The 15,069-nt window shown below is 44.1% G+C and overlaps 18 pseudogenes; 16 read left to right on the forward strand and 2 right to left on the reverse strand.

Annotated features, from left to right (window-relative positions):
- Positions 1-412: 412 nt before the first annotated feature.
- On the forward strand, positions 413-531 carry LOC148267869 (5S ribosomal RNA; annotated as a pseudogene).
- Positions 532-736: 205 nt separating this feature from the next.
- On the forward strand, positions 737-855 carry LOC148267870 (5S ribosomal RNA; annotated as a pseudogene).
- Positions 856-1,057: 202 nt separating this feature from the next.
- Positions 1,058-1,176, forward strand: LOC148267871 (5S ribosomal RNA; annotated as a pseudogene).
- A 207-nt stretch (positions 1,177-1,383) lies between these two features.
- Positions 1,384-1,502, forward strand: LOC148267872 (5S ribosomal RNA; annotated as a pseudogene).
- Positions 1,503-1,709: 207 nt separating this feature from the next.
- LOC148267873 (5S ribosomal RNA) lies at positions 1,710-1,828 on the forward strand (annotated as a pseudogene).
- An 813-nt stretch (positions 1,829-2,641) lies between these two features.
- Positions 2,642-2,759, forward strand: LOC148267874 (5S ribosomal RNA; annotated as a pseudogene).
- A 330-nt stretch (positions 2,760-3,089) lies between these two features.
- On the forward strand, positions 3,090-3,207 carry LOC148267875 (5S ribosomal RNA; annotated as a pseudogene).
- Positions 3,208-5,316: 2,109 nt separating this feature from the next.
- Positions 5,317-5,434, forward strand: LOC148267876 (5S ribosomal RNA; annotated as a pseudogene).
- Positions 5,435-5,784: 350 nt separating this feature from the next.
- LOC148267877 (5S ribosomal RNA) lies at positions 5,785-5,903 on the forward strand (annotated as a pseudogene).
- A 770-nt stretch (positions 5,904-6,673) lies between these two features.
- LOC148267878 (5S ribosomal RNA) lies at positions 6,674-6,792 on the forward strand (annotated as a pseudogene).
- Positions 6,793-8,974: 2,182 nt separating this feature from the next.
- On the forward strand, positions 8,975-9,093 carry LOC148267879 (5S ribosomal RNA; annotated as a pseudogene).
- Positions 9,094-9,908: 815 nt separating this feature from the next.
- On the forward strand, positions 9,909-10,027 carry LOC148267880 (5S ribosomal RNA; annotated as a pseudogene).
- A 1,280-nt stretch (positions 10,028-11,307) lies between these two features.
- LOC148267881 (5S ribosomal RNA) lies at positions 11,308-11,426 on the forward strand (annotated as a pseudogene).
- Positions 11,427-11,770: 344 nt separating this feature from the next.
- Positions 11,771-11,889, forward strand: LOC148267882 (5S ribosomal RNA; annotated as a pseudogene).
- A 325-nt stretch (positions 11,890-12,214) lies between these two features.
- Positions 12,215-12,333, forward strand: LOC148267883 (5S ribosomal RNA; annotated as a pseudogene).
- A 1,280-nt stretch (positions 12,334-13,613) lies between these two features.
- On the forward strand, positions 13,614-13,732 carry LOC148267884 (5S ribosomal RNA; annotated as a pseudogene).
- Positions 13,733-14,089: 357 nt separating this feature from the next.
- Positions 14,090-14,208, reverse strand: LOC148267885 (5S ribosomal RNA; annotated as a pseudogene).
- Positions 14,209-14,787: 579 nt separating this feature from the next.
- On the reverse strand, positions 14,788-14,906 carry LOC148267886 (5S ribosomal RNA; annotated as a pseudogene).
- Between the last annotated feature and the right edge of the window lie 163 nt (positions 14,907-15,069).

The raw sequence follows: 15,069 nt of genomic DNA on the forward strand, positions 1-15,069 counted from the left end.
ATCGCATTTTACTTAATATTGTTGTGCATTCATTTATAGTCCACCACGTGATAAGAGTGTCATTACGAACAACTTATATAGTAGAATAATAAGAAAAGAGGTGCGGCGGATAGTCCGTTCATCTGGGCGTGAGTTGAGCCACCAGGGTATTTCGCTTGATATTAAAATTAGAAGCAAGGGTACAGGGTGCGCGCACAACGAAAAAAATGATGGGAGGGGAGAGGAAAAGAACAGGTTACGCGCGATTGGAACTATGGTTCGTTGGTTTATTCGCAAATGTGAGTCAAGGCTCCGTAGCATTTTACTTGATATTAGAACGAGAAGCAGAGGTGCAGTTTGCACACACAAGGAAAAAAATTACGGGAGGGGGGGAAGGAGAAGGAGTGTATGTATTTACAATGCATAATGAAATTGGTATGATCATACCTGCACTAATGCACTTGATCCCATTAGAACTCCATAGTTAAGCATGCTTGGGCGAGAGTAGTAATAGGATGGGTGACCTCTTGGGAAGTCCTCGTGTTGCACCAATTTTTTTACAGATGGGGCGTTCAACGTGACGTGTGACTGGAACTATGGTCCGCTGGTTTATTCACAAATATGAGTTGAGGCTCTAGGGCATTTTACTAGATATTAGAACGAGAAGTAGAGGTGCAGTGTGCACGCACAAGGAAACAAATGACGGGAGGGGTGGGGAGGGAAGAAAGAGTGTATATATTTGCAGCACGAGTGAAACGGATGTGATCATACCAGCACTTATGCACCGGATCCCATCAGAACTCCACAGTTAAGTGTGCTTGGTCAAGAGTAGTACTAGGATGGGTGACCTCTTGGGAAGTCTTCGTGTTGCACCCATTTTTTTATAGATAGGGCGTTCAATGTTACGCGTGACTGGAACTATGGTCCGCTGGTTTATTTGCAAATGTGAGCCAAGGCACCGGGGCATTTTACTTGATATTAAAATGAGAAGCAGAGGTGCAGTGTGCACGCACAAGGAAACAAATGACGGGAGGGGGGAAGGAGAAGGAGTGTTTGTATTTACTTCGCGAAATAAAATGGGTTCGATCATACCATCGCTAATGCACCGGATCCCATCAGAACTCAGCAGTTTTTTGTGCTTGGGCGAGAGTAGTACTCGGATGGGTGACCTTCTGGGAATTTTTCGTGTTGCACCCATTTTTTTTGTAGATGGGGCGTTTAACGTTACGCGCGACTAGAACTATGGTCTGCTTTTTTATTCACAAATGTGATTCAAGGCGCCGGAGCATTTTACTTAATATTAGAAGGAGAAGCAGAGGTGCAATGTGCATGCACAAGGAAACAAATGACGGGAGGGGGGAGGGAAGGAAAAGGAATGTAAGTATTTGCAACGCAGAATGAAATGAGTGCGATCATACCAGCACGAATGCAGCGGATTCCATCAGAACTCAGCTGTTAGTTGTGCTTGGGCGAGAATAGTACTAGGATGGGTGACCTCCTGGAAATTTTTCGTGTTGCACCCATTTTTTTTGCAGATAGAGCATTTGACGTTATACGTGACTGGAACTATGGTCCGCTTGTTTATTCGCAAATGTGAGTCAAGGCACCAGGGCATTTTACTTGATATTAGAATGAGAAGCAGATGTGCAATGTCCACATATAAGGAAACAAATGATGGGAGGGGGGAGGGAAGGAGAAGGAGTGTATATATTTACAGCACGAAATGAAACGGGTGCAATCATACCAGCAGTAATGCACCGGATCCCATCAGAACTTCGCAGGTAGATTTGCTTGGGAGAAAGTAGTACTAGGATGGGTGACCTTTTGGGAAATCCTCATGTTGCCCCCGTTTTTTTTATAGATGGGGCGTTAAATATTACGCGTAACCTGAGACACGGTCCGCCGGTTCATTCGCCATGAGTCACAGCACTAGATCATTTTTCTTAGTATTTTTCGTGCGTCCATTTATAGTCCACCACGTGATAAGAATGTCATTACGAGCGTCTTAAATAATAGAACAACCAAAATATAGGTACGGCTGGGGGTCCGTTAATCTGGGCGTGAGTCGAGGCAACGGGGCATTTTTCTTGATATTACAACTAGAAGTAGAGGTGTAGTGTCCATGCAGAGTGAAACCAATGATTGGAGGGGGAAGGGAAAGAGAAGGGGTATATGTATTTGTAGTGCGGAATGGGACGGGTGGGATCATACTAGCACTAATGCATCGTATCCCATCATAACTCTGCAGGTAAGCGTGTTTGGGCGAGAGCAATACTAAGATGAGTGACCTCTTGGGAAGTACTCGTGTTGCACCTGTCTTTTTACAGACAGGACATTAAACGTTACGCGTAACCGGAGCCATAGTCTGCTTGTTCGTTTGCTGGCATGAGTCGCCGTGCCAGGGCATCTTGCTTACTTTTTTTTATGCACTCATTTATAGTCCACCACATGATAAGAGAGTCATTACGAGCATCTTACATAATAGAATAACGAAAAAAAAGCTGTGGCGGGTGGTCCTTTAATTTGGGCATGAGTCGAGGTGCTAGGGCATTTTACTTGATATTAAAACTAGAAACAGGGATGCAGTGTGCACGTACAGCGAAAAAAATGATGGGAGAGGGAGGAAAGGAGGAGTATATGTATTTGCAATGCGGAATGGAAGGGGTGCGATCATACCAGCACTAATACACCGGATCCCATCGAACTATGCAGTTAAGCATGCTTGGGCGAGAGTAGTACTAGGATCGGTAACCTCCTGAGAAGTCCTCGTGCTGCACTGTTTTTTTGCAAACGATGAGTAAAACGATACGCTTGATCGGAGCCACAATCAGCTGGTGTGAGTCGCGTCGCCAGAAAATTTTGCTTACTATTTTTTCGTGCATTCATTTATAGTCTACCACGTGATAAGAGTGTCATTACGAGCATCTTACATAGTAGAATAAAGAAAATTGAGGCACGGCGGGCGGTCCTTTCTTCTAGGCGTTAGTCAAGGCGTCAGGGCATTTCCTTGATATTAGAACTATAAACAGAGGTGCGCACATAGTGAAAAAAATGACAGGTGGGGGGAGGGAAGGAGAATGGGTATATGTATTTGCAGTGCGAAATGGAAGGGGTGCAATCATACTAGCACTAATACACCGTATCTCATCGAACTCCGTAGTTAAGCGTGCTTGGGTGAGATCAGTACTAGGATAGGTGACTTCTTGGGAAGTCCTCATGTTGCACTTATCTTTTTGCAGACGGGGCGTTAAACGTTATGCGCGATCGGAGCCACAGTCAATCGGCATGAGTAGCGACGTTGAAACATTTTGCTTAATATATTACGTGCATTTATTTATCGTCCACCACATGATAAGAGTCTCATTACGAGAGTTTTACATAGTAGAACAACGAAAAAAAAGGTGCAGTGGGCCTTCATTCTTCTGTGCGTGAGTCAAAGCGACATGGCATTTCACTCTATATTAGAACTAGAAGCAGAGATGAGTTATGCTCGCACAACGAAATAAATGATGGGAGGGGGAGGGAAGGAGAACGAGTATATGTATTTATAACGAGGAATGGAACAGTTGTGATCATACAAACACTAATGCAAAGGATCCCATCAGAACTCTATAGTCAAGCGTGCTTGGTCGAGAATAGTTCTAGGATGGGTGACCTCCTGGAAAGTCCTCGTGATGAACCCATCTTTTTGTAGACGGGGTGTTAAACGTGAAGTGCGATCGAAGCCACAGTCTGCCGGTGTGAGTCGCGAGTCCTCAAAATTTTGCTTATTATTTTTCGTGTATTCATTTATAGTCAACCACGTGATAAGAGTGCCATTACGAGTATCTCACATAGTATAACAACAAAAAACCAGGTGCGGCAGGCAATCCGTTCATCTGGGCGTGAGTCGAGGCACCGAGGTTTGTCGCTTGATATTAGAACTAAAAACAGAGGTGTGGTGTGTGCGCACAATGAAAAAAATGACGGGAGGGGAGAGGGAAGGAGAAGAGGTATATGTACTTGCACCATGGAATGGAAAGGGTGAGATCGTACCTGCACTAATACACTGGATCCCATCGAATTTTGTAGTTAAGTGTGCTTGGGCGGAAGTAGCACTAAGATGGGTGACCTCTTGGAAAGTCCTCGTATTCCACTAGTCTTTTTGCTGATGGGACGTTAAACATTATGCACGATCAAAGCCATTATCCCCCGGAGTGAGTCGCGACGCCGAGACATTTTTCTTAATATTTTTTATGCATTCATTTATAGTTCGCCACATGATAAGAGTGTCATTACGAGCATCTTACATAGTAGAATAACAAAAAATGAGGTGCAGCGGATAGTCCATTCATCTGGGCGTGAGCTGAGGCGTCGGAGCATTTTGCTCTATATTGAACTATAAGCAGAGGTGTGGTGTTCGTGCATAGCGAAACAAATAATAGGGGGGAGGGAGGGAGAAGGGGTATATGTATTTGTAGCACAAAATAGAAGAGATGCGATCATACTAGCACTAATGCACCGGATTTCATCGAACTCCGTAGTTGAGCGTGCTTTGGCGAGAGTAGTACTAGGATGGGTGACTTTCTGGGAAGTCTTCATGTTGTGCCCGTCTTTTTACGGATGGGGTGTTAAACATTATGCGCGATAGGAGCCATAGTCCACCAGTGTGAGTTGCGACACCAGAATATTTTGCTTAATATTTTTCATGCATTCATTTATAGTCCACCACATGATAAGAATGTCATTACGAGCATCTTACATAGTAGAATAACGAAAAACGAGGTACGATAGGTGGTCTGTTTATCTAGGCATGAGTCGAGGTGCTTGGACATTTTGTTTGATATTAGAACTAGAAACAGAGGTGTATTGTGCACGCATAGCGAAATAAATGATAGGAGGGGGAGAGAATGAGAAGGGGTATATTTATTTACAACACGGAATGGAAGGGGTGCGATCATACTAACAGTAACGCACCAGATCCTGTCGAACTCCTAGCGAAGTCCTCATGTTTCACCCGTCTTTTTATGGACAGGGCGTTAAATATTACGCGTGATCGGAGCCACAGTCCGCCAGTGTGAGTCACGGCGTTGGGATATTTTGCTTAATATTTTTCATGCATTCATTTATAGTCCATCACGAGATAAGAAAGTCATTACAAGCATCTTACATAGTAGAACAACGAAAATAGAGTTGTGGCAGGCGGTCTGTTCATCTGGGCATGAGTCGAGACGCTTGGGCATCTTACTTGATATTAGAACTAGAAAATGAGGTGCGGTGTGCGCGCATAACAAAATAAATGACGGGAGGGGAGAGGGAAGGAGAAGTGGTATATGTATTTGTAGTGTGGAATGGAAGGGGTGCGATCATACCAGCACTAATGCATCGGATCCCATTGAACTTCGTAGTTAAGCCTGCTTGGGTGAGAGTAGTACTAGGATGGGTGACCTCTTGGGAAGTCCTTTTGTTGCAGTCATCTTTTCGCAGATGGGGCGTTAAACATTACGCGCGACGGGAAATACGGTCCACTAGTTCATTCGTCTGCATGATTCGCGGTGTCGAGGCATTTTTCTTAATATTTTTTGTGTATTCATTTATACTCCATTACAAGATAAGAGTATTATTACGAGTATCTTACTTAGTAGAACAACAAAAATAGAGGTGTGGCAGGCGGTACGTTCATCTGGGTGTTAGTCGAGGTGCTGGGGCATTTCACTATGTATTAGAACTAGAAGCAGAGGTGTGGTGTGCGTGCACAGTAAAACAAATGACGGGAGGGGTGAGGGAAAGAGAAGGGGCATATGTATTTGTAGCGTGGAATGAAAGTGGTGCAATCATACCAGCACTAATTCACAAGATCCCATCAGAACTTCGCAGTTAAGCTTGCTTGGGCGAGAGTAGTACTTGGATGGGTGATCTCTTGGAAAGGCCTCGTGTTGTACCCGTCCTTTTGCAGACAAGGCAGTAAACGTTATGCAGGATCGAATCCATGGTCTGCAGGTTCATTCGTAAACATGAGTCGCGGCATCGGGATATCTTTGTTAAGATTTTTTGTGCATTCATTTATAGTCCACCACGTGATAAGATTGTTCTTACGAAGTCTTACAAAGTAGAACAACGAAAACAGGTGTAGCGAGCGGTCCGTTCATCTGGGCGTGAGTCGAGCGCATCTTACATGGTAAGACAACAAAAATATAGGTGCGGCGGGCAGTTCGTTCATCTAGGTGTCAGTCAAGGCACCAGGGCATTTTAGTTGATATTAGAACTAGAAATAGAGGTGCGGTGGGCACGTGCAACGAAACAAATGACGAGAGGGAAGAGGGAAGCAGAAGGGGTATATGTATTTGAAGTGCAGAATGAAACTGGTGCGATCATACCAGCACTAATGCATCAGATCCCATTAGAACTCCACTGTTAGGGGTGCTTGGGCGAGAGTAGTACTAGGATTGGTGACCTCCTTGGAAGTCCTTGTGTGGCACCTCTCTTTTTACAGAGACAGCATTAAACATTACACGCGATACAGAGCCGTAGTCTACCGGTTCATTCACTAGCATGAGTTGTGGTGCGAAGGCATTTTATTTAATATTTTTAGTGCAATTATTTATAGTCCACCACATGATAAGAGTATCATTACGAGCATCTTAATTAGTAAAAAAATAAAAACAGAGGTACGACGGGCGGTCTGTTCATATGTATTTGCAGTGCAAATAAGAAAGGGTGCGATCATACCAGTAATAATTCATCGGATCCCATCAGAACTTTGCAGTTAATCGTGCTTGGGTGAAAGTAGTTCTAGGATGGGTGATCTCCTGGGAAGTTCTCGTGTTGCACCCTTTTTTTTCAAATGGGGTGTTAAACATTATGCGGAACAAGAGCAACAGTCCGCCTGTTCATTCGCAAACGTGAGTCACGGCACCGGGGCATTTTGTTTAATATTTTTTTAGCATTCAATTAAAGCCCATCACGTGATAAGAGTGTCATTACGAGCATCTTAAATAGTAGAACAACGAAAAACGAAGTGCAGCGAGTGATTCGTTCATATGGGCATGAGACGAGGCGCCGAGACATTTCACTTGATATTAGAACTAGAAGTAGAGGTGAGGTGCGCGCACAGTGAAACAAATGACGGGAGGGGAGAGGGAAGGAGAAGGGGCATATGTATTTGTGGCAGAAATAAGAAAGGTTGCAATCATACCAGCAATAATTTATCGGATCCATTCAGAACTCTGCAGTTATGCGTGCTTTGGCGAGAGTAGTACTAGGATGGTTGACCTCCTGAGAAGTCCTCATGTTGTACCTTTTTTTTTGTGAATGGGGCGTTAAACATTACACGGGACCGGAGCTATAGTCCCTTGGTTCATTCGCAAATGTGAGTCAAGGCACTGGGGCATTTTGCTTAATATATTTTGCGCATTCAATTAAAGTCCATAACGTGATGAGAGTGTCATTGCGAGCATCTTATATAGTAGAAAAATGAAAAATAAAGTGCAGCAGGCATTCCATTCATATAGGCATGTGTCGAGGCACTGGAGCATTTCGCATGATATTACAACTAGAAGAAGAGGTGAGGGGACAAGGAAGGAGAAGGGGTATATGTATTTGCGGCGCAAACAAGAATTGGTGCGATCATACCAGCACTAATTCACCGGATCCCATCAGAACTCCGCAGTTAAGTGTGTTTGGGCAAGAGTAGAACTAGGATGGGTGGTTCTTCAGAAGTCCTCATGTTGCACCCTTGTTTTTACAAACGGAGCGTTAAACGTTACGCGGGACCAGAGCGACGGTCTGCTAGTTCATTTGCAAATATGAGTCACGGTGCTGGAGCATTTTGCTTAATGTTTTTTGCGCATTTAGTTAAAGTTAATCACGTGATGAGAGTGTCATTGCAAGCTGCTTAAATAGTAGAATAACAAAAAATGAGGTGCGGCGGGCAATCTGTTCATATGGGCATGAGTCGAGGTGCCAGGGCATTTCGCTTAATATTATAACTAGAAGCAGAGGTGAGGTGCGTGCACAAAGAAACAAATGACGGGAGGGGTGTGTGAAGGAGAAGGGGTATAGGTATTTGCGGTGCATACTAGAACAGATCTGATCATACCAGCACTAGTTCACTGGATCCCATTAGAACTTTGAAGTTAACCGTGTTTGGGCGAGAGTAGTCTAGGATGGGTGACCTTTTGGGAAGTCCTCGTGTTGCACCCTTCCTTTTGTAAACAAGGAGTTAAATGTTACGTGGGACCGGAGCTATGGTCTGTCGGTTCATTAACAAACGTGAGTCATGGTGTCTGGGCATTTTGCTTAATATTTTTTGCGCATTCAATTAAAACCCATCACATGATAAGAGTGTCATTGCGAGTACCTTAAATATTAAAACAACGAAAAATAAGGTGCGGCGGGCGATCCATTCATATGGGGATGAGTCGAGGCACCAGGGCATTTCGCTTGATATTAGAACTAGAAGAAGAGGTGAGGTGCGCGAACAGCGAAACAAATGACAGGAGGGGAGAGGGAAGACGAAGGGCTATATGTATGTGCGGTGCAAACTAGAACATGTGCGATCACACTAGCACTAGTTCCTTGGATCCCATCAGAACTCCATAGTTAATCGTGCTTTTGTGAGAGTAGTACTTGGATGGATGACTGCTTGGGAAGTTCTCGTGTTGCATCCTTTTTTTTGCAGACGGGATGTCAAACGTTATGCGGGACCTGAACGACAGTTCACCGGGTTATTCGCCAGCGTGAGTCTTGGCGCTATGGCATTTTGCTTAATATTTTTTGTGCATTCATTTATAGTCCACCACGTGATAAGAGTGTCATTACTAGTAGTTTAGATAGTAGAATAAAAAAAAATGAGGTGCGGTGGACAGTCCATTCATCTGGGCACGAGTCGAGCCGCCGGAGCATTTCGCTTGATATTAGAATTAGAAGCAGAGGTGAGGTGTGTGCACAGCGAAACAAATGACGGGAGGGGGAGGGAAGGAGAAAGGGTATGTCTATTTGCAGCGCGAAATGGAACGAGTGTGATCATACCAGCACTAATTCACCGGATCCCATCAGAACTCCACAGTTAAGCATTTTTGGTCGAGAGTAGTACTAGGATGGGTGACCTCTTTGGAAGTCCTCGTGTTACACCCTTCTTTTGAAGACAGGGCGTTAAACATTACGCAAGACCGAAGCAATGGTTCGCTAGTTCATTCGCAAACATGAGTCACGGCGTCGGAACATTTTGCTTAATATTTTTCGTGCATTCAATTAAAGCTCATAACGTGATAAGAGACTATTACGAGTATCTTACATAGTAGAATAATGAAAACAGAGGTGCAGCGGGTGATCCATTCATATGGGCATGAGTCCAGGCGCTGGGGCATTTCGCTTGATATTAGAACTAAAAGCAGAGGTGAGGTGTGTGCGTACAACGAAATAAATGATGTGAGGGGGGAGGGAAGGAGAAGGGGCACATGCATTTGTGGCATGGATTGGGATGAGTGCGATCAGACCAGCACTAATGTACCGAATGCCATAAGAACTCTGCAGTTAGGTGTCTTTTAGTGAGAGTAGTACTAAGATGGTTGACCTCTTAGAAAGTCCTCTTGTTGCACTTACTTTTTCGCACACGAGGCAATAAATGTTACACTCGATGGCAACAACGGTCATCGGTTCATTCGCAAATGTGAGTCGCGGCGTAAGAGCATTTTGCTTAATATTTTTTGTGCATTCATTTATAGTCCACCATGTTATTAGAGTCTCATTACGAGAATCTTACATAGTAAAACAATAACAAACAAGGTGCAGCAGGCGGTCTGTTCATCTGGGTGTGAGTCGAGCCGCCAAAGCATTTCATTTGATATTAGAATTAGAAGCAGAGGTGCGAGGTTCGCGCACAGTGAAAAAAATGATGGGAGGGGGGAGGGAAGGAGAAGGGTATATGTGTTTGCAGTGTGAAATGTAACAGATGTGACCATACCAACACTAATTCACCGGATCCCATTAGAACTCCGCAGTTAAGCATTTTTGGACGAGATTAGTACTAGGATGGGTGACCTCTTTGGAAATCCTCGTGTTGCACCATTCTTTTTGCAGACAGGGTGCTAAACATTACACAGGACCAGAGCGACGGTCCGTCGGTTCATTCGTAAACATGAGTCACGGCGCTAGAACATTTTGCTTAATATTTTTGACGCATTTAATTAAAGCTCATCACGTGATAAGAGTGTCGTTACGAGTATTTTAAATAGTATAATAACGAAAAACTAAGTGCGGTGGACGTTCCGTTCATATGGGCATGAGTTGAGGTGCCGGGGCATTTCGCTTGATATTAGAACTAGAAGCAGAGGTGAGGTGCACGCACAGCAAAACAAATGATGGGAGGGGAGATGGACGGAGAAGAGGTATATCTATTTGCAGCACAAACCAAAACGTGTGCGATCATACCAGTACTAGTTCACCGGATCCCATCAGAACTACGCAGTTTAGTGTGCTTCGACAAGACTAGTACTAGGATAGGTGACCTCCTGAGAAGTCCTCATGTTGCACCCTTCTTTTTGCAGACGAGACGTTAAACATTATGTAGGTCCGGAGCGATGGTCCACCGGTTCATTAACAAATGTGAGTCACGGCGCCGACGTATTTTTCTTAATATTTTTTGCGCATTCGTTTAAAGCCCATCACGTTATAAGAGTATCTTTGTGGGCATCTTACATAATAGAACAACGAAAAATGAGGTGCGACCAGCGTTTCGTTCATATGGGCATGAGTTGAGGGGTCGGGCATTTCATTTGATATTAGAATTAGAAGTAGAGGTGAAGTGTGCGCACAACGAAACAAATGGCAGGAGGGGAGAGGGAAGGAGAAGGGGTATAGGTATTTGGGGCGTGAACTAGAGTAGTTGCGATCATACTAGCATTAGTTCACCAAATCCAATAAGAACTCCGAAGTTAAGCATGTTTGTGTGAGAATAGTTCTAGGATGGGTGATCTTTTGGGAAGTGCTCGCATTGAACCCGTCTTTTTGCAGATGGGGCATTAAACGTTACGTGGGACCGGAGCAACGGTTCGCTGGTTCATTCACAAATGTGAGTCACAGCGCCAGGGCATTTTGCTTAATATTTTTCGTGCATATTCAATACAGCCCATCACGTGATAAGAGTGTCATTGCGAGCATCTTATATACTAGAACAACAAAAAATGAGATGTGGAGCGATCCGTTCATATGGGCGTGAGTTGAGGCGCCGAGGCATTTTACTTGACATTAGAACTAAAAGCAGAGGTGAGGTGCGCGGACAGCGAAACAAATGACGATAGGGGAGATAGAAGGAGAAGGGGTATATGTACTTGCGGCATAAATTAAAATTGGTGCGATCATACCAGTATTAGTTCATCAGATCCCATCAGAACTCTGCAGTTAAGCGTGCTTGGACGAGAGTAGCACTAGGATGGGTGACCTCCTTAGAAGTCTTCGTGTTGCACCCTTTTTTTTATAGACAGGGCATTAAACATTACTTGGGACCGGAGCGACGGTCCGCCGGTTCATTCGCAAATATTAGTCACGGCACCGGGGCATTTTGCTCAATATTTCTCGTGCATTCAATTAAAACCCATTACATGATAAGAGTGTCAGGAGTATCTTACATAGTAGAACAACAAAAATTGAGATGCAGCGGGCAATCCTTTCATATGGGAATGAGTCGAGGCGTAGGGCATTTCGCTTGATATTAGAACTAGAAAAAGAGGTGAGGTGCGTGCACAACGAAACAAATGATGGGAGGGTGGAGGGAAGAAGAAGGGGCATATGTATTTACGACACAAACAAGAAAGGGTGCGATCATACCAGCACTAGTTCACCAGATCCCATCAGAACTCCGTAGAAAAGCGTGCTTGGGCATGAGTAGTAATAGGATGGGTGACCTTCTGGGAAGTCCTCGTGTTACACCCTTCTTTTTGCAAATGGGGTGTTAAACGTTACGCGGGACCAGAGCGACAATCTGCCGGTTCATTTGCAAATGTGATCACAGCACCGGGCTATTTTACATAATATTTTTTGCGCATTCAATTAAAGCCCACCACGTGATAAGAGTGTCATTGCACGAAAAATGAGGTGCAGCAGGCGATCAATTTATATGGGCATGAGTTGTGGCGCCGAGGTAATTCACTTGATATTAGAAATAGAAGCAAAGGAGAGGTGTGCGCACAACAAAACAAATGGTGGGAGGGGATTGAAAAGGAGAAGTGACATATGTATTTGAGGTGCAAACAAGAAAGGGTGCAATAATACCAGCACTAATTCACCAGATCCCATCAGAAGTCCGCAGTAAAACGTGCTTAGGCAAGTTTAGTACTAGGATGGCTGACCTCTTGGGAAGTCCTCGTGTTGCATCCTTCTTTTTGCAGACGAGGCGTTAAACGTTATACGGGACCGGAGTGACGGTCCGCCAGTTCATTTACAAATGTGAGTCATGGAGCCGGGGCATTTTTGCTTAATATTTTTTGCTCATTCAACTAAAGCCCATCACATGATGAGAGTGTCATTACAAGCATCTTATATAGTAGAATAACCAAAAAGAGGTGCGACAGGCAATCCGTTCATATGAGCATGAGTCGAGGCACTGGAATAATTTGCTTGATATTAGAAATAGAAGAAGCGGTGAGGCGTGCGTGTACAGCGAAACAAATGATGGGAGGGGGAGGGGAGGAAAAGGGGATTTGCGACATGAATTGTAACGGCTGCGATAACACCAGCACTAATTCACCGGATCCCATCAGAACTCCTTAGTTAAGCGTTCTTTTGCGAGAGTAGTATTAGGATGGGTGACCTCCTGGGAAGTCCTCGTGTTGTACCTTTTTTTTTGCAGACAGGGCGTTAAACATTACACGGGACTAGAGCGACAGTCCGCCGGTTCATTCACGAATGTGAGTCAGGTGCCGGGGCATTTTGCTTAATATTTTTCATGCATTCAATTAAAACTCATCACGTGATAAGAGTGTTATTACGAGTTTCTTACATAGTAGAACAACAAAAATAGAGTTGCAGCGGGCAATCCGTTTATATGTGTATCAGTCGAGGGGTCAGAGCATTTCCTTTGATATTAAAACTAGAAACAGAGGTAAGGTGTACGCGTGCAGCAAAACAAATGATGGGAGAAGGGAGGGAAGGAGAAGTGGCACATGTATTTGTAGTGTAGAATGGGACGGGTGCTATCACACCAGCACTATTGCACTAAATTTCGTAAGAACTCTGTAGTAAAGTGTCCTTTGGTTAGAGTAGTTCTTAGATGATTGACCTCTTGGAAAGTCCTCGTGTTATACCTGTTTCATTACACACGAGGCAATAAATGTCAAGTGCGAAAGGAACCATGGTCCGTCAGTTCATTCGCAAACGTGAGTTGCGGCGTTAGGTCATTTTGCTTAATACTTTTCATGCATTCATTTATAATTCACTATGTTATAAGTGTCTCGTTACAGACACTTTACATAATAGAACAATAAAAAAACGAGGTGCGACAAGCAGTCATTTCATCTAGGCGTGAGTCGAGCTACCGAGGTATTTTGTTTAAAATTAAAATTAAAAGAAGCTATGCAGGGTGCGCGCACAATGAAAAAAATGACCGGAGGTGGGAGGGAAGGAGAAGGGATACATGTATTTGTAGCACAAAATGGAATGGGTGCGATCATACCAGCATTAATTCATCGGATCCCATTAGAACTCCATAGTTAAGTGTTTTTTGGTGAGAGTAGTACTAGGATGGGTGACCTCTTAGGAAGTCCTCGTGTTACACCCTTTTTTTTGCAGACGGGAGATCAAAGTGACGATCCGCTGATTCATTCGCAAATATGAGTCACGGGATCGAGGCATTTTGCTTAATATTTTTCATGCATTCAATTAAATCCCATCACGTGATAAGAGTAATATTTTTCTTGCTAGTATGATCGCACCCGTTTCATTACGCGCTGCAAATACATACAATTCTCCTTCCCTCCCCCTCCCGTCATTTATTTCCTTGTGCGTGCACACTACATCACTGCTTCTCGTTCTAATATTAAGTAAAATGCCCCGACACCTTGACTCACGTTTGCGAATAAAAAAATGACCATAATTTCTTTCGTGCGTAACGTCGAAAACCCCATCTGCAAAAATATGGATGCAACACAAGGACTTCCTAGGAGGTCACCAATCCTAGTACTACTCTCGCCCAAGTACATTTAATTGCGGAGTTCTGATGAGATCTTGTGCATTAGTGCTGGTATGATCGCACCCATTTCATCACGCGCTGCAAATAGATACACTCCTTCTCCTTCCCTCCCCCCTCCCGTCATTTGTTTTCTTGCGTGTGCACATTGCTCCTCTTCTTCTCGATCTAATATCAAATAAAATTTTCTGACGCCTTGGCTCACATTTTCGAATAAACCAATGGATCATAGTTCCAGTCACGCGTAACGTCAAACCCCTAATCTGCAAAACAATGGGTGCAACAAGAGGACTTTTCAGGAGGTCATCCATCCTAGTACCACTATTGCCGAAGCACACTTAACTGCGGAGTTCTGATGGGATTCGGTGCATTAGTGCTGGTATAATCACAACCATTTCATTAGGCGCTGCAAATACATACACTCTTACTTCCCTTCCCCCTCCCGTCATTTGTTTCCTTGTGCATGCACACTACACCTCTACTTCTCATTCTAATATTAAATCAAATCCCCCGGTGCCTTAACTCGCAAATGCACCTTGTTCTAATATCAAGTTAAATCCCCTGGCGCCTTAACTCATATTTGCGAATGAACCAGCAGACCATAGTTCCAATTGTGTGTAATGTCGAACGCCCCATCTGCAAAAAAATGGATGCAACACGAGGACTTCCTATGAGGTCACCCATCCTAGTACTACTCTCGCCCAAGCACACTTCACTGTGGAGCTAAGATGGGATCCTGTGCATTGGCGCTGGTATGATCGCAACCATTTCATCACGCCCTGCAAATAGATGTGACACTCCTTCTCTTCCCCCCCTCCCGTCATTTGTTTCCTTGTGTGTGCACACTACACCTCTACTTCTCGTTCTAATATCAAATATAATGCCCCGATGGCTTGACTCACATTTGCGAAAAAACCAACGAACCATAA

This window comes from Carica papaya, chromosome 3 (assembly GCF_054855325.1).
Source record: "Carica papaya isolate Zhongbai chromosome 3, ASM5485532v1, whole genome shotgun sequence".
Classification (NCBI taxonomy): Eukaryota; Viridiplantae; Streptophyta; class Magnoliopsida; order Brassicales; family Caricaceae; genus Carica; species Carica papaya.